The sequence below is a fragment of the Electrophorus electricus genome, unplaced genomic scaffold, assembly GCF_041902795.1.
Source record: "Electrophorus electricus isolate QZ-2024a unplaced genomic scaffold, ASM4190279v1 Scaffold270, whole genome shotgun sequence".
Taxonomy (NCBI): domain Eukaryota; kingdom Metazoa; phylum Chordata; class Actinopteri; order Gymnotiformes; family Gymnotidae; genus Electrophorus; species Electrophorus electricus.
The window spans coordinates 1933-17500 of NW_027658551.1; the positions used below are offsets into that span (position 1 = coordinate 1933).

General features: G+C 54.7%; 1 non-coding gene across 1 annotated transcript; it reads right to left on the reverse strand.

Moving 5' to 3' along the window:
* Positions 1 to 102: 102 nt before the first annotated feature.
* On the reverse strand, positions 103 to 1941 carry LOC145655554 (18S ribosomal RNA). The gene has a single exon (XR_014121619.1). It is a non-coding gene; the product is annotated as an 18S ribosomal RNA (ribosomal RNA).
* Positions 1942 to 15568: the final 13627 nt, after the last annotated feature.

Sequence of the window (15568 nt, forward strand, 5' to 3'; positions counted from 1 at the left end):
TAACAGCAACCCCGAAGACCCTTTCGACCCTGGGCCCCGACGCGGGGGGACGGCGAAGTCGAGGGGGTCGGGAGAGGAGGCACGCCGGACAGCGTTACCCGTTAATGATCCTTTCGCAGGTTCACCTACGAAAACCTTGTTACGACTTTTACTTCCTCTAGATAGTCAAGTTTGATCGACTTCTCGGCGCTCCGCCAAGGCCCGCGAGGAGCCCCGGCGGGGCCGATCCGAGGACCTCACTAAACCATCCGATCGGTAGTAGCGACGGGCGGTGTGTACAAAGGGCAGGGACTTAATCAACGCGAGCTTATGACCCGCGCTTACTGGGAATTCCTCGTTCATGGGGAATAATTGCAATCCCCAGTCCCCATCACGAATGGGGTTCAGCGGATTACCCGCACCTCTCGGTGTAGGGTAGGCACACGCTGATCCAACCATTGTGGCGCGCGTGCAGCCCCGGACATCTAAGGGCATCACAGACCTGTTATTGCTCCATCTCGCGTGGCTGAACGCCACTTGTCCCTCTAAGAAGTTTGACGCCGACCGCGGAGGGCCGCGTAACTATTTAGCATGCCGGAGTCTCGTTCGTTATCGGAATTAACCAGACAAATCGCTCCACCAACTAAGAACGGCCATGCACCACCACCCACAGAATCGAGAAAGAGCTATCAATCTGTCAATCCTTTCCGTGTCCGGGCCGGGTGAGGTTTCCCGTGTTGAGTCAAATTAAGCCGCAGGCTCCACTCCTGGTGGTGCCCTTCCGTCAATTCCTTTAAGTTTCAGCTTTGCAACCATACTCCCCCCGGAACCCACAGACTCGTGGTTTCCCTCACGCTGCCCGGCGGGTCATGGGAATAACGCCGCCGGATCGCGGGTCGGCATAGTTTACGGTCGGAACTACGACGGTATCTGATCGTCTTCGAACCTCCGACTTTCGTTCTTGATTAATGAAAACATTCTTGGCAAATGCTTTCGCTTTCGTCCGTCTTGCGCCGGTCCAAGAATTTCACCTCTAGCGGCGCAATACGAATGCCCCCGGCCGTCCCTCTTAATCATGGCCCTGGTTCAGGAAACCCACAAAATAGAACCGGAGTCCTATTCCATTATTCCTAGCTCAGGTATTCAGGCGAGAAGCGGGCCCGCTTTGAACACTCTAATTTTTTCAAAGTAAACGCTCCGAGCCCCGTCCGGACACCCAGCCAAGGGCATCCGGGGGGCACCGGGAGACAGGGTCTGAGACAGGCGGTGGCACGCCTCGCGGCGGACCGCCAGCCCACTCCCGACATCCAACTACGAGCTTTTTAACTGCAGCAACTTTAATATACGCTATTGGAGCTGGAATTACCGCGGCTGCTGGCACCAGACTTGCCCTCCAATGGGTCCTCACCCATGGGTTTAGGATACGCTCATTCCGATTACAGGGCCTCGAAAGAGACCTGTATCGTTATTTTTCGTCACTACCTCCCCGTGTCGGGAATGGGTAATTTGCGCGCCTGCTGCCTTCCTTGGATGTGGTAGCCGTTTCTCAGGCTCCCTCTCCGGAATCGAACCCTGATTCCCCGTTACCCGTGGTCACCATGGTAGCCGACTATGGTACCATCGAAAGTTGATAGGGCAGACATTCGAATGAGACGTCGCCGCCGCGGAGGGCGCGCGATCGGCCCGAGGTTATCTAGAGTCACCAAAGCGGCCGGGGGGCCCGAGCCCCCCGGATGGGTTTTGGGTCTGATAAATGCACGCATCCCCCGAAGGGTCAGCGCTCGTTTGCATGTATTAGCTCTAGAATTACCACAGTTATCCGAGTAACGTGTGGAGCGATCAAAGGAACCATAACTGATTTAATGAGCCATTCGCAGTTTCACTGTACCGGCCGTGTGCACTTAGACCTGCATGGCTTAATCTTTGAGACAAGCATATGTTACTGGCAGGATCAACCAGGTAGTTTGCACCGTGGTCTGGGATGAACCACGAGTGACATCCGCCTCCCCTTCCGGGGGCTAGGAAGCAGCGGGTTGTAAGTGCGTGCGCCGTCAGGTCCAGACGCCATACAGGGCTACCCAGGACAGCTTCCGCGGCCAGTGTAAACGTGCTCGCGCACCGCCCTCTGGCCTTCGGACGCCGACCTCTCACCTTGATGCAAAGCTGTCCCATCCGGTCATGCCCGCACCGTACCCCGTCCACCTCCTCCGGAGGTGCGGACGGCCGACTCCAGGTGCTTTCGGCGTTCCCTCTCTTCACGCCGTTTTGATTTTCGTGGGCCGCTGGTGGGGGGACAAGGGAAAGACCTCGTCGAATTCCCTCCCCCCTAGCCTCGCTCAACCTACGTTTCGTGATGTAACCAAGAAGAGTGATTCGTGGGCCCAGGTAGTTTTGAAGAGGAGGCCAACAAAGCAGGGCACTCCCTTCCTCCCAAACCACAGACACCAGTATAGGACAACTGAGTAGACAGACTGGCCGTCTGAGTCTCCCCCAGAGAGTTCTGGGATGGGTTACAAATAACCCCCACCCCCCATCAGAGGCTTGACCCGCTAGAACCAGGGAGGATCTGTCAAAACCGCTCTCCACATCAGAAGTTCTGGATCAGCCGGGGCTGGTCGGCAGACGTCCACCTAAGGCCGTGGCCTAACCCCGTGTGGGGGGATAGCGCTCGCACCCGTACACGTGGACACCCGCTCGTCAAATGGCTGGCTCCTCACTTACCGTAGGGGGAATGGTTTGCCTACCCCTGGCGGGTCTGGTACTCCACTCTACCAAACAAGGAAGCAACACACCAATAGACCCCTGCAACACCGGGCAGCTTTGGGCAGTGTCACTACACTCCTCCTTGTTCTTCACGTTCCTTCCGTGGTGATTTTTTTTTTTTTTTCGTGGCCATTGCCGTGCATGGCTTCCCCATCGCTTTGCATGCTCTCCATTGCCTCGTGCTGCTTCACCATTGGTCTCACCTGGAGACCGAAGCCGCTCTCCCAGTAACCCGATGGTACCTGGCCAGAAAACCCCGTGCCCGATTTCATCTAGGACAAGGGCCAAACCACAGACCGTGCCCGTCCAGGGTCAACCCCTGGTCGGACAGGCCTGGTGGGTCGATACCATGGATGTGGCAGGCCGACGAGAATCCACTGGTACATTTACAAACACGCCCACCCTGGTGGCATGGCTGTACGACCCATCGTCGAAGCACGCTGCGGCGGACTGAGCCATTGGATCCAGTTGCCTGGGCGTACACTCAGCCCAACAGACGCACTCGGGTCGGGGAGAGCAAAGCAGACTGTGTGCCTGGATGTGCCCACTTCCATAGGGGAATCGGCATGATGGTTCACTTAACCCGAGGAGGGCTCCCCTCGCGGGATAAGCACCCCCCTCGGGGGATGGGGGGGGGGGGGGGGCATCCAGAGCACACCACTTTCCGGTAGGGGACAGGCGTTTGATCATGTGTCCGAGGGAGAGCTCCCCTTGCCGGCCGAACACCCCTCGGACTCCCCTTGGGCTTCCAGAGAACGCCACTGGATGAATTTAGTGCTTGGACCCCATTGATTCTCTTTGCTCTCCCATATACCCGACGGGACCTATTTGCAAAACCCCGTGCCAACCAGACCTCCAGGAAGGGGGCTGGCGGCTAACCATGCCCAGCAGGGTGCACCCTGGTCGGACACTTTGGGAGGGTCGAGAGCCTGGAAGTGCCACCCGGGGGAGTAATTCTGATTTCCGTTTTAATGCACTCAGGGACAGCCCGAGGACCTCTGTAGTGCACCTGAGGCGGACTGAGCCGTCGGGTCCAGGGGTCTGGAGTTCGGAACCTCCAGGGTTCACCTGGCTGTTCTCTTAGCCCGGCAGGGTGCACCCTGGTCGGACACTTCGGGAGGGTCGAGAGCCTGGATGTGCCACCCCGACGAGTAATGAGTTTTCCCTTCGTATCTCTTCCGGACCAGGTCCGATTCGCACGAAACTCGCTGGGCATGGCCAGGAGCGCCCCCTGCTGCCCACGCCACCGTCCCCGCGCTTCTACTCCCGAGGGCCGAGGAGACAGCGAAGCGTGGGTCGGGTCGCCTGCTTCCAGGGTCTCCCTGGTACTCTCCAGTCTCCCGAGTCCATCGGGTCCGACCTCGTATTTTTAGCCCAGACGGGGAATGAGAAAGGGGCCCCCGACCGCCCGAGGGCGGGCGCTCGCTTCTCAGCCTAGGAACGTCCGATTCCCACGAAACTTTTACGCCAGACGTTCCTGGCAGCGAGCGCGTTCAAAGGTGACCCGCGCTGCTTCTCTCCTCCCAAGGGCCGAAGAGATATTCGTCTTCAAACCCGACCGGCCCTGTGTTTGCCGCCCCGGCGGTTTTAAAAAATCATAGCGTAAAAACGGTGGGTGCGCTTCGCCTGCCGCTTGGACAGCGTTAAACGGCAGCCCCGGCTCTTTCCAAAGGGCCCTCAACCGACTTTCTGCTCCCAAGGAGCCCAGAGATATGAAACCGATAAATCAAAACCCCGTGCCAACCAGACCTCCAGGAAGGGGGCTGGCGGCTAACCATGCCCGGCAGGGTGCACCCTGGTCGGACGCTTTGGGAGGGTCGAGAGCCTGGATGTGCCACCCCGACGAGTAATGAGTTTTCCCTTCGTATCTCTTCCGGACCAGGTCCGATTCGCACGAAACTCGCTGGGCATGGCCAGGAGCGCCCCCTGCTGCCCACGCCACCGTCCCCGCGCTTCTACTCCCGAGGGCCGAGGAGACAGCGAAGCGTGGGTCGGGTCGCCTGCTTCCAGGGTCTCCCTGGTACTCTCCAGTCTCCCGAGTCCATCGGGTCCGACCTCGTATTTTTAGCCCAGACGGGGAATGAGAAAGGGGCCCCCGACCGCCCGAGGGCGGGCGCTCGCTTCTCAGCCTAGGAACGTCCGATTCCCACGAAACTTTTACGCCAGACGTTCCTGGCAGCGAGCGCGTTCAAAGGTGACCCGCGCTGCTTCTCTCCTCCCAAGGGCCGAAGAGATATTCGTCTTCAAACCCGACCGGCCCTGTGTTTGCCGCCCCGGCGGTTTTAAAAAATCATAGCGTAAAAACGGTGGGTGCGCTTCGCCTGCCGCTTGGACAGCGTTAAACGGCAGCCCCGGCTCTTTCCAAAGGGCCCTCAACCGACTTTCTGCTCCCAAGGAGCCCAGAGATATGAAACCGATAAATCAAAACCCCGTGCCAACCAGACCTCCAGGAAGGGGGCTGGCGGCTAACCATGCCCGGCAGGGTGCACCCTGGTCGGACGCTTTGGGAGGGTCGAGAGCCTGGATGTGCCACCCCGACGAGTAATGAGTTTTCCCTTCGTATCTCTTCCGGACCAGGTCCGATTCGCACGAAACTCGCTGGGCATGGCCAGGAGCGCCCCCTGCTGCCCACGCCACCGTCCCCGCGCTTCTACTCCCGAGGGCCGAGGAGACAGCGAAGCGTGGGTCGGGTCGCCTGCTTCCAGGGTCTCCCTGGTACTCTCCAGTCTCCCGAGTCCATCGGGTCCGACCTCGTATTTTTAGCCCAGACGGGGAATGAGAAAGGGGCCCCCGACCGCCCGAGGGCGGGCGCTCGCTTCTCAGCCTAGGAACGTCCGATTCCCACGAAACTTTTACGCCAGACGTTCCTGGCAGCGAGCGCGTTCAAAGGTGACCCGCGCTGCTTCTCTCCTCCCAAGGGCCGAAGAGATATTCGTCTTCAAACCCGACCGGCCCTGTGTTTGCCGCCCCGGCGGTTTTAAAAAATCATAGCGTAAAAACGGTGGGTGCGCTTCGCCTGCCGCTTGGACAGCGTTAAACGGCAGCCCCGGCTCTTTCCAAAGGGCCCTCAACCGACTTTCTGCTCCCAAGGAGCCCAGAGATATGAAACCGATAAATCAAAACCCCGTGCCAACCAGACCTCCAGGAAGGGGGCTGGCGGCTAACCATGCCCGGCAGGGTGCACCCTGGTCGGACGCTTTGGGAGGGTCGAGAGCCTGGATGTGCCACCCCGACGAGTAATGAGTTTTCCCTTCGTATCTCTTCCGGACCAGGTCCGATTCGCACGAAACTCGCTGGGCATGGCCAGGAGCGCCCCCTGCTGCCCACGCCACCGTCCCCGCGCTTCTACTCCCGAGGGCCGAGGAGACAGCGAAGCGTGGGTCGGGTCGCCTGCTTCCAGGGTCTCCCTGGTACTCTCCAGTCTCCCGAGTCCATCGGGTCCGACCTCGTATTTTTAGCCCAGACGGGGAATGAGAAAGGGGCCCCCGACCGCCCGAGGGCGGGCGCTCGCTTCTCAGCCTAGGAACGTCCGATTCCCACGAAACTTTTACGCCAGACGTTCCTGGCAGCGAGCGCGTTCAAAGGTGACCCGCGCTGCTTCTCTCCTCCCAAGGGCCGAAGAGATATTCGTCTTCAAACCCGACCGGCCCTGTGTTTGCCGCCCCGGCGGTTTTAAAAAATCATAGCGTAAAAACGGTGGGTGCGCTTCGCCTGCCGCTTGGACAGCGTTAAACGGCAGCCCCGGCTCTTTCCAAAGGGCCCTCAACCGACTTTCTGCTCCCAAGGAGCCCAGAGATATGAAACCGATAAATCAAAACCCCGTGCCAACCAGACCTCCAGGAAGGGGGCTGGCGGCTAACCATGCCCGGCAGGGTGCACCCTGGTCGGACGCTTTGGGAGGGTCGAGAGCCTGGATGTGCCACCCCGACGAGTAATGAGTTTTCCCTTCGTATCTCTTCCGGACCAGGTCCGATTCGCACGAAACTCGCTGGGCATGGCCAGGAGCGCCCCCTGCTGCCCACGCCACCGTCCCCGCGCTTCTACTCCCGAGGGCCGAGGAGACAGCGAAGCGTGGGTCGGGTCGCCTGCTTCCAGGGTCTCCCTGGTACTCTCCAGTCTCCCGAGTCCATCGGGTCCGACCTCGTATTTTTAGCCCAGACGGGGAATGAGAAAGGGGCCCCCGACCGCCCGAGGGCGGGCGCTCGCTTCTCAGCCTAGGAACGTCCGATTCCCACGAAACTTTTACGCCAGACGTTCCTGGCAGCGAGCGCGTTCAAAGGTGACCCGCGCTGCTTCTCTCCTCCCAAGGGCCGAAGAGATATTCGTCTTCAAACCCGACCGGCCCTGTGTTTGCCGCCCCGGCGGTTTTAAAAAATCATAGCGTAAAAACGGTGGGTGCGCTTCGCCTGCCGCTTGGACAGCGTTAAACGGCAGCCCCGGCTCTTTCCAAAGGGCCCTCAACCGACTTTCTGCTCCCAAGGAGCCCAGAGATATGAAACCGATAAATCAAAACCCCGTGCCAACCAGACCTCCAGGAAGGGGGCTGGCGGCTAACCATGCCCGGCAGGGTGCACCCTGGTCGGACGCTTTGGGAGGGTCGAGAGCCTGGATGTGCCACCCCGACGAGTAATGAGTTTTCCCTTCGTATCTCTTCCGGACCAGGTCCGATTCGCACGAAACTCGCTGGGCATGGCCAGGAGCGCCCCCTGCTGCCCACGCCACCGTCCCCGCGCTTCTACTCCCGAGGGCCGAGGAGACAGCGAAGCGTGGGTCGGGTCGCCTGCTTCCAGGGTCTCCCTGGTACTCTCCAGTCTCCCGAGTCCATCGGGTCCGACCTCGTATTTTTAGCCCAGACGGGGAATGAGAAAGGGGCCCCCGACCGCCCGAGGGCGGGCGCTCGCTTCTCAGCCTAGGAACGTCCGATTCCCACGAAACTTTTACGCCAGACGTTCCTGGCAGCGAGCGCGTTCAAAGGTGACCCGCGCTGCTTCTCTCCTCCCAAGGGCCGAAGAGATATTCGTCTTCAAACCCGACCGGCCCTGTGTTTGCCGCCCCGGCGGTTTTAAAAAATCATAGCGTAAAAACGGTGGGTGCGCTTCGCCTGCCGCTTGGACAGCGTTAAACGGCAGCCCCGGCTCTTTCCAAAGGGCCCTCAACCGACTTTCTGCTCCCAAGGAGCCCAGAGATATGAAACCGAAAAATCAAAACCCCGTGCCAACCAGACCTCCAGGAAGGGGGCTGGCGGCTAACCATGCCCGGCAGGGTGCACCCTGGTCGGACGCTTTGGGAGGGTCGAGAGCCTGGATGTGCCACCCCGACGAGTAATGAGTTTTCCCTTCGTATCTCTTCCGGACCAGGTCCGATTCGCACGAAACTCGCTGGGCATGGCCAGGAGCGCCCCCTGCTGCCCACGCCACCGTCCCCGCGCTTCTACTCCCGAGGGCCGAGGAGACAGCGAAGCGTGGGTCGGGTCGCCTGCTTCCAGGGTCTCCCTGGTACTCTCCAGTCTCCCGAGTCCATCGGGTCCGACCTCGTATTTTTAGCCCAGACGGGGAATGAGAAAGGGGCCCCCGACCGCCCGAGGGCGGGCGCTCGCTTCTCAGCCTAGGAACGTCCGATTCCCACGAAACTTTTACGCCAGACGTTCCTGGCAGCGAGCGCGTTCAAAGGTGACCCGCGCTGCTTCTCTCCTCCCAAGGGCCGAAGAGATATTCGTCTTCAAACCCGACCGGCCCTGTGTTTGCCGCCCCGGCGGTTTTAAAAAATCATAGCGTAAAAACGGTGGGTGCGCTTCGCCTGCCGCTTGGACAGCGTTAAACGGCAGCCCCGGCTCTTTCCAAAGGGCCCTCAACCGACTTTCTGCTCCCAAGGAGCCCAGAGATATGAAACCGAAAAATCAAAACCCCGTGCCAACCAGACCTCCAGGAAGGGGGCTGGCGGCTAACCATGCCCGGCAGGGTGCACCCTGGTCGGACGCTTTGGGAGGGTCGAGAGCCTGGATGTGCCACCCCGACGAGTAATGAGTTTTCCCTTCGTATCTCTTCCGGACCAGGTCCGATTCGCACGAAACTCGCTGGGCATGGCCAGGAGCGCCCCCTGCTGCCCAGGCCTGGCTCTGGGCCTGGGCACACTTCATTCACTTTGTACCTTTAAATCATACTACTACTACCACCAGACTTCCAGGCCCAAGAGGTCAAACACAGTCATGCCCAGCAAAGTAGCTCTGGGCCTGGGCACACTTCATTCACTTTGTACCTTTAAATCATACTACTACTACCACCAGACTTCCAGGCCCAAGAGGTCAAACACATTCATGCCCAGCAAAGTAGCTCTGGGCCTGGGCACACTTCAATCACTTTGTGCCTTTAAATCATACTACTACTACCAGACTTCCAGGCCCAAGAGGTCAAACACAGTCATGCCCAGCAAAGTAGCTCTGGGCCTGGGCACACTTCATTCACTTTGTGCCTTTAAATCATACTACTACTACCACCAGAATTCCAGGGCCAAGAGGTCACACAGTCATACACAGCAAAGTAGCTCTGGGCCTGGGCACACTTCAAGAAGTTTGACCCTTTATATAAGCCTAGAAATAGACTTCCAGGGCCAAGAGGTCAACCACAGTCATGCACAGCAAAGTAGCTCTGGGCCTGGGCACACTTCAATCACTTTGTGCCTTTAAATCATACTACTACTACCACCAGACTTCCAGGCCCAAGAGTTCAAACACATTCATGCCCAGCAAAGTAGCTCTGGGCCTGGGCACACTTCAAGATGTTTGACCCTTTATATAAGCCTAGAAATAGACTTCCAGAGCCAAGAGGTCAAACACAGTCATGCCCAGCAAAGTAGCTCTGGGCCTGGGCACACTTCAATCACTTTGTGCCTTTAAATCATACTACTACTACTACCAGACTTCCAGACCCAAGAGGTCAAACACAGTCATGCCCAGCAAAGTAGCTCTGGGCCTGGGCACACTTCAAGAAGTTTGACCCTTTATATAAGCCTAGAAATAGACTTCCAGGCCCAAGAGGTCAAACACAGTCATGCCCAGCAAAGTAGCTCTGGGCCTGGGCACACTTCAAGATGTTTGACCCTTTATATAAGCCTAGAAATAGACTTCCAGGCCCAAGAGTTCAAACACAGTCATGCACAGCAAAGTAGCTCTGGGCCTGGGCACACTTCATTCACTTTGTACCTTTAAATCATACTACTACTACCACCAGACTTCCAGGCCCAAGAGGTCAAACACATTCATGCCCAGCAAAGTAGCTCTGGGCCTGGGCACACTTCAATCACTTTGTGCCTTTAAATCATACTACTACTACCAGACTTCCAGGCCCAAGAGGTGAAACACAGTCATGCCCAGCAAAGTAGCTCTGGGCCTGGGCACACTTCAAGAAGTTTGACCCTTTATATAAGCCTAGAAATAGACTTCCAGAGCCAAGAGGTCAAACACAGTCATGCCCAGCAAAGTAGCTCTGGGCCTGGGCACACTTCAATCACTTTGTGCCTTTAAATCATACTACTACTACTACCAGACTTCCAGACCCAAGAGGTCAAACACAGTCATGCCCAGCAAAGTAGCTCTGGGCCTGGGCACACTTCAAGAAGTTTGACCCTTTATATAAGCCTAGAAATAGACTTCCAGGCCCAAGAGGTCAAACACAGTCATGCCCAGCAAAGTAGCTCTGGGCCTGGGCACACTTCATTCACTTTGTACCTTTAAATCATACTACTACTACCAGACTTCCAGGCCCAAGACGTCAAACACAGTCATGCCCAGCAAAGTAGCTCTGGGCCTGGGCACACTTCATTCACTTTGTACCTTTAAATCATACTACTACTACCAGACTTCCAGGCCCAAGAGGTCAAACACAGTCATGCCCAGCAAAGTAGCTCTGGGCCTGGGCACACTTCAATCACTTTGTGCCTTTAAATCATACTACTACTACCACCAGACTTCCAGGGCCAAGAGGTCAACCACAGTCATGCACAGCAAAGTAGCTCTGGGCCTGGGCACACTTCAATCACTTTGTGCCTTTAAATCATACTACTACTACCACCAGACTTCCAGGCCCTGGATGTCACACCTTCATGCCTAGCAAGGTTGCTTTACACCTGCGCACACTTCAGACCGTTTCACTCTTTTAATCATTCAAAGTACCACATTTCCAGACCCAAGAGGTCACAGAATCATACCCAGCAAAGTAGCTCTGGGCCTGGGCGGACCATGCAGTTTGACCCTTTTTTTTTTTAATAATACTACAACCTGACTTCCAGGCCCAAGAGGTCACACAGTCATGCCCAGCAAAGTAGCTCTGGGCCTGGGCACACTTCAATCACTTTGTGCCTTTAAATCATACTACTACTACCACCAGACTTCCAGGCCCAAGAGTTCAAACACATTCATGCCCAGCAAAGTAGCTCTGGGCCTGGGCACACTTCAATCACTTTGTGCCTTTAAATCATACTACTACTACCAGACTTCCAGGCCCAAGAGGTCAAACACAGTCATGCCCAGCAAAGTAGCTCTGGGCCTGGGCACACTTCATTCACTTTGTGCCTTTAAATCATACTACTACTACCACCAGAATTCCAGGGCCAAGAGGTCACACAGTCATACACAGCAAAGTAGCTCTGGGCCTGGGCACACTTCAAGAAGTTTGACCCTTTATATAAGCCTAGAAATAGACTTCCAGAGCCAAGAGGTCAAACACAGTCATGCACAGCAAAGTAGCTCTGGGCCTGGGCACACTTCAATCACTTTGTGCCTTTAAATCATACTACTACTACTACTACCAGACTTCCAGACCCAAGAGGTCAAACACAGTCATGCCCAGCAAAGTAGCTCTGGGCCTGGGCACACTTCAAGAAGTTTGACCCTTTATATAAGCCTAGAAATAGACTTCCAGGCCCAAGAGGTCAAACACAGTCATGCCCAGCAAAGTAGCTCTGGGCCTGGGCACACTTCATTCACTTTGTACCTTTAAATCATACTACTACTACTACTACTACTACTACTACTACTACTACTACCAGACTTCCAGGCCCAAGACGTCAAACACAGTCATGCCCAGCAAAGTAGCTCTGGGCCTGGGCACACTTCATTCACTTTGTGCCTTTAAATCATACTACTACTACTACCACCAGAATTCCAGGGCCAAGAGGTCACACAGTCATACACAGCAAAGTAGCTCTGGGCCTGGGCACACTTCAAGAAGTTTGACCCTTTATATAAGCCTAGAAATAGACTTCCAGAGCCAAGAGGTCAAACACAGTCATGCACAGCAAAGTAGCTCTGGGCCTGGGCACACTTCATTCACTTTGTGCCTTTAAATCATACTACTACTACCAGACTTCCAGGCCCAAGAGTTCAAACACATTCATGCCCAGCAAAGTAGCTCTGGGCCTGGGCACACTTCATTCACTTTGTGCCTTTAAATCATACTACTACTACCACCAGACTTCCAGGGCCAAGAGGTCAACCACAGTCATGCCCAGCAAAGTAGCTCTGGGCCTGGGCACACTTCAAGATGTTTGACCCTTTATATAAGCCTAGAAATAGACTTCCAGGCCCAAGAGTTCAAACACAGTCATGCACAGCAAAGTAGCTCTGGGCCTGGGCACACTTCATTCACTTTGTACCTTTAAATCATACTACTACTACCACCAGACTTCCAGGCCCAAGAGGTCAAACACATTCATGCCCAGCAAAGTAGCTCTGGGCCTGGGCACACTTCAATCACTTTGTGCCTTTAAATCATACTACTACTACCAGACTTCCAGGCCCAAGAGGTGAAACACAGTCATGCCCAGCAAAGTAGCTCTGGGCCTGGGCACACTTCAAGAAGTTTGACCCTTTATATAAGCCTAGAAATAGACTTCCAGAGCCAAGAGGTCAAACACAGTCATGCACAGCAAAGTAGCTCTGGGCCTGGGCACACTTCAATCACTTTGTGCCTTTAAATCATACTACTACTACTACCAGACTTCCAGACCCAAGAGGTCAAACACAGTCATGCCCAGCAAAGTAGCTCTGGGCCTGGGCACACTTCAAGATGTTTGACCCTTTATATAAGCCTAGAAATAGACTTCCAGAGCCAAGAGGTCAAACACAGTCATGCCCAGCAAAGTAGCTCTGGGCCTGGGCACACTTCATTCACTTTGTACCTTTAAATCATACTACTACTACCAGACTTCCAGGCCCAAGACGTCAAACACAGTCATGCCCAGCAAAGTAGCTCTGGGCCTGGGCACACTTCATTCACTTTGTACCTTTAAATCATACTACTACTACCAGACTTCCAGGCCCAAGAGGTCAAACACAGTCATGCCCAGCAAAGTAGCTCTGGGCCTGGGCACACTTCAATCACTTTGTGCCTTTAAATCATACTACTACTACCACCAGACTTCCAGGCCCAAGAGGTCAAACACAGTCATGCCCAGCAAAGTAGCTCTGGGCCTGGGCACACTTCATTCACTTTGTACCTTTAAATCATACTACTACTACCACCAGACTTCCAGGCCCAAGAGGTCAAACACATTCATGCCCAGCAAAGTAGCTCTGGGCCTGGGCACACTTCAATCACTTTGTGCCTTTAAATCATACTACTACTACCAGACTTCCAGGCCCAAGAGGTCAAACACAGTCATGCCCAGCAAAGTAGCTCTGGGCCTGGGCACACTTCATTCACTTTGTGCCTTTAAATCATACTACTACTACCACCACCAGACTTCCAGGGCCAAGAGGTCAACCACAGTCATGCACAGCAAAGTAGCTCTGGGCCTGGGCACACTTCAATCACTTTGTGCCTTTAAATCATACTACTACTACCACCAGACTTCCAGGCCCAAGAGTTCAAACACATTCATGCCCAGCAAAGTAGCTCTGGGCCTGGGCACACTTCAAGATGTTTGACCCTTTATATAAGCCTAGAAATAGACTTCCAGAGCCAAGAGGTCAAACACAGTCATGCCCAGCAAAGTAGCTCTGGGCCTGGGCACACTTCAATCACTTTGTGCCTTTAAATCATACTACTACTACTACCAGACTTCCAGACCCAAGAGGTCAAACACAGTCATGCCCAGCAAAGTAGCTCTGGGCCTGGGCACACTTCAAGAAGTTTGACCCTTTATATAAGCCTAGAAATAGACTTCCAGGCCCAAGAGGTCAAACACAGTCATGCCCAGCAAAGTAGCTCTGGGCCTGGGCACACTTCAAGATGTTTGACCCTTTATATAAGCCTAGAAATAGACTTCCAGGCCCAAGAGTTCAAACACAGTCATGCACAGCAAAGTAGCTCTGGGCCTGGGCACACTTCATTCACTTTGTACCTTTAAATCATACTACTACTACCACCAGACTTCCAGGCCCAAGAGGTCAAACACATTCATGCCCAGCAAAGTAGCTCTGGGCCTGGGCACACTTCAATCACTTTGTGCCTTTAAATCATACTACTACTACCAGACTTCCAGGCCCAAGAGGTGAAACACAGTCATGCCCAGCAAAGTAGCTCTGGGCCTGGGCACACTTCAAGAAGTTTGACCCTTTATATAAGCCTAGAAATAGACTTCCAGGCCCAAGAGTTCAAACACAGTCATGCACAGCAAAGTAGCTCTGGGCCTGGGCACACTTCAATCACTTTGTGCCTTTAAATCATACTACTACTACCACCAGACTTCCAGGCCCAAGAGGTCAAACACATTCATGCCCAGCAAAGTAGCTCTGGGCCTGGGCACACTTCAATCACTTTGTGCCTTTAAATCATACTACTACTACCAGACTTCCAGGCCCAAGAGGTGAAACACAGTCATGCCCAGCAAAGTAGCTCTGGGCCTGGGCACACTTCAAGAAGTTTGACCCTTTATATAAGCCTAGAAATAGACTTCCAGAGCCAAGAGGTCAAACACAGTCATGCACAGCAAAGTAGCTCTGGGCCTGGGCACACTTCAATCACTTTGTGCCTTTAAATCATACTACTACTACTACCAGACTTCCAGACCCAAGAGGTCAAACACAGTCATGCCCAGCAAAGTAGCTCTGGGCCTGGGCACACTTCAAGATGTTTGACCCTTTATATAAGCCTAGAAATAGACTTCCAGAGCCAAGAGGTCAAACACAGTCATGCCCAGCAAAGTAGCTCTGGGCCTGGGCACACTTCATTCACTTTGTACCTTTAAATCATACTACTACTACCAGACTTCCAGGCCCAAGACGTCAAACACAGTCATGCCCAGCAAAGTAGCTCTGGGCCTGGGCACACTTCATTCACTTTGTACCTTTAAATCATACTACTACTACTACTACTACTACTACTACTACTACCAGACTTCCAGGCCCAAGAGGTCAAACACAGTCATGCCCAGCAAAGTAGCTCTGGGCCTGGGCACACTTCAATCACTTTGTGCCTTTAAATCATACTACTACTACCACCAGACTTCCAGGGCCAAGAGGTCAACCACAGTCATGCACAGCAAAGTAGCTCTGGGCCTGGGCACACTTCAATCACTTTGTGCCTTTAAATCATACTACTACTACCACCAGACTTCCAGGCCCAAGAGTTCAAACACATTCATGCCCAGCAAAGTAGCTCTGGGCCTGGGCACACTTCAAGAAGTTTGACCCTTTATATAAGCCTAGAAATAGACTTCCAGAGCCAAGAGGTCAAACACAGTCATGCACAGCAAAGTAGCTCTGGGCCTGGGCACACTTCAATCAATTTGTGCCTTTAAATCATACTACTACTACTACCAGACTTCCAGGCCCAAGAGGTCAAACACAGTCATGCCCAGCAAAGTAGCTCTGGGCCTGGGCACACTTCAA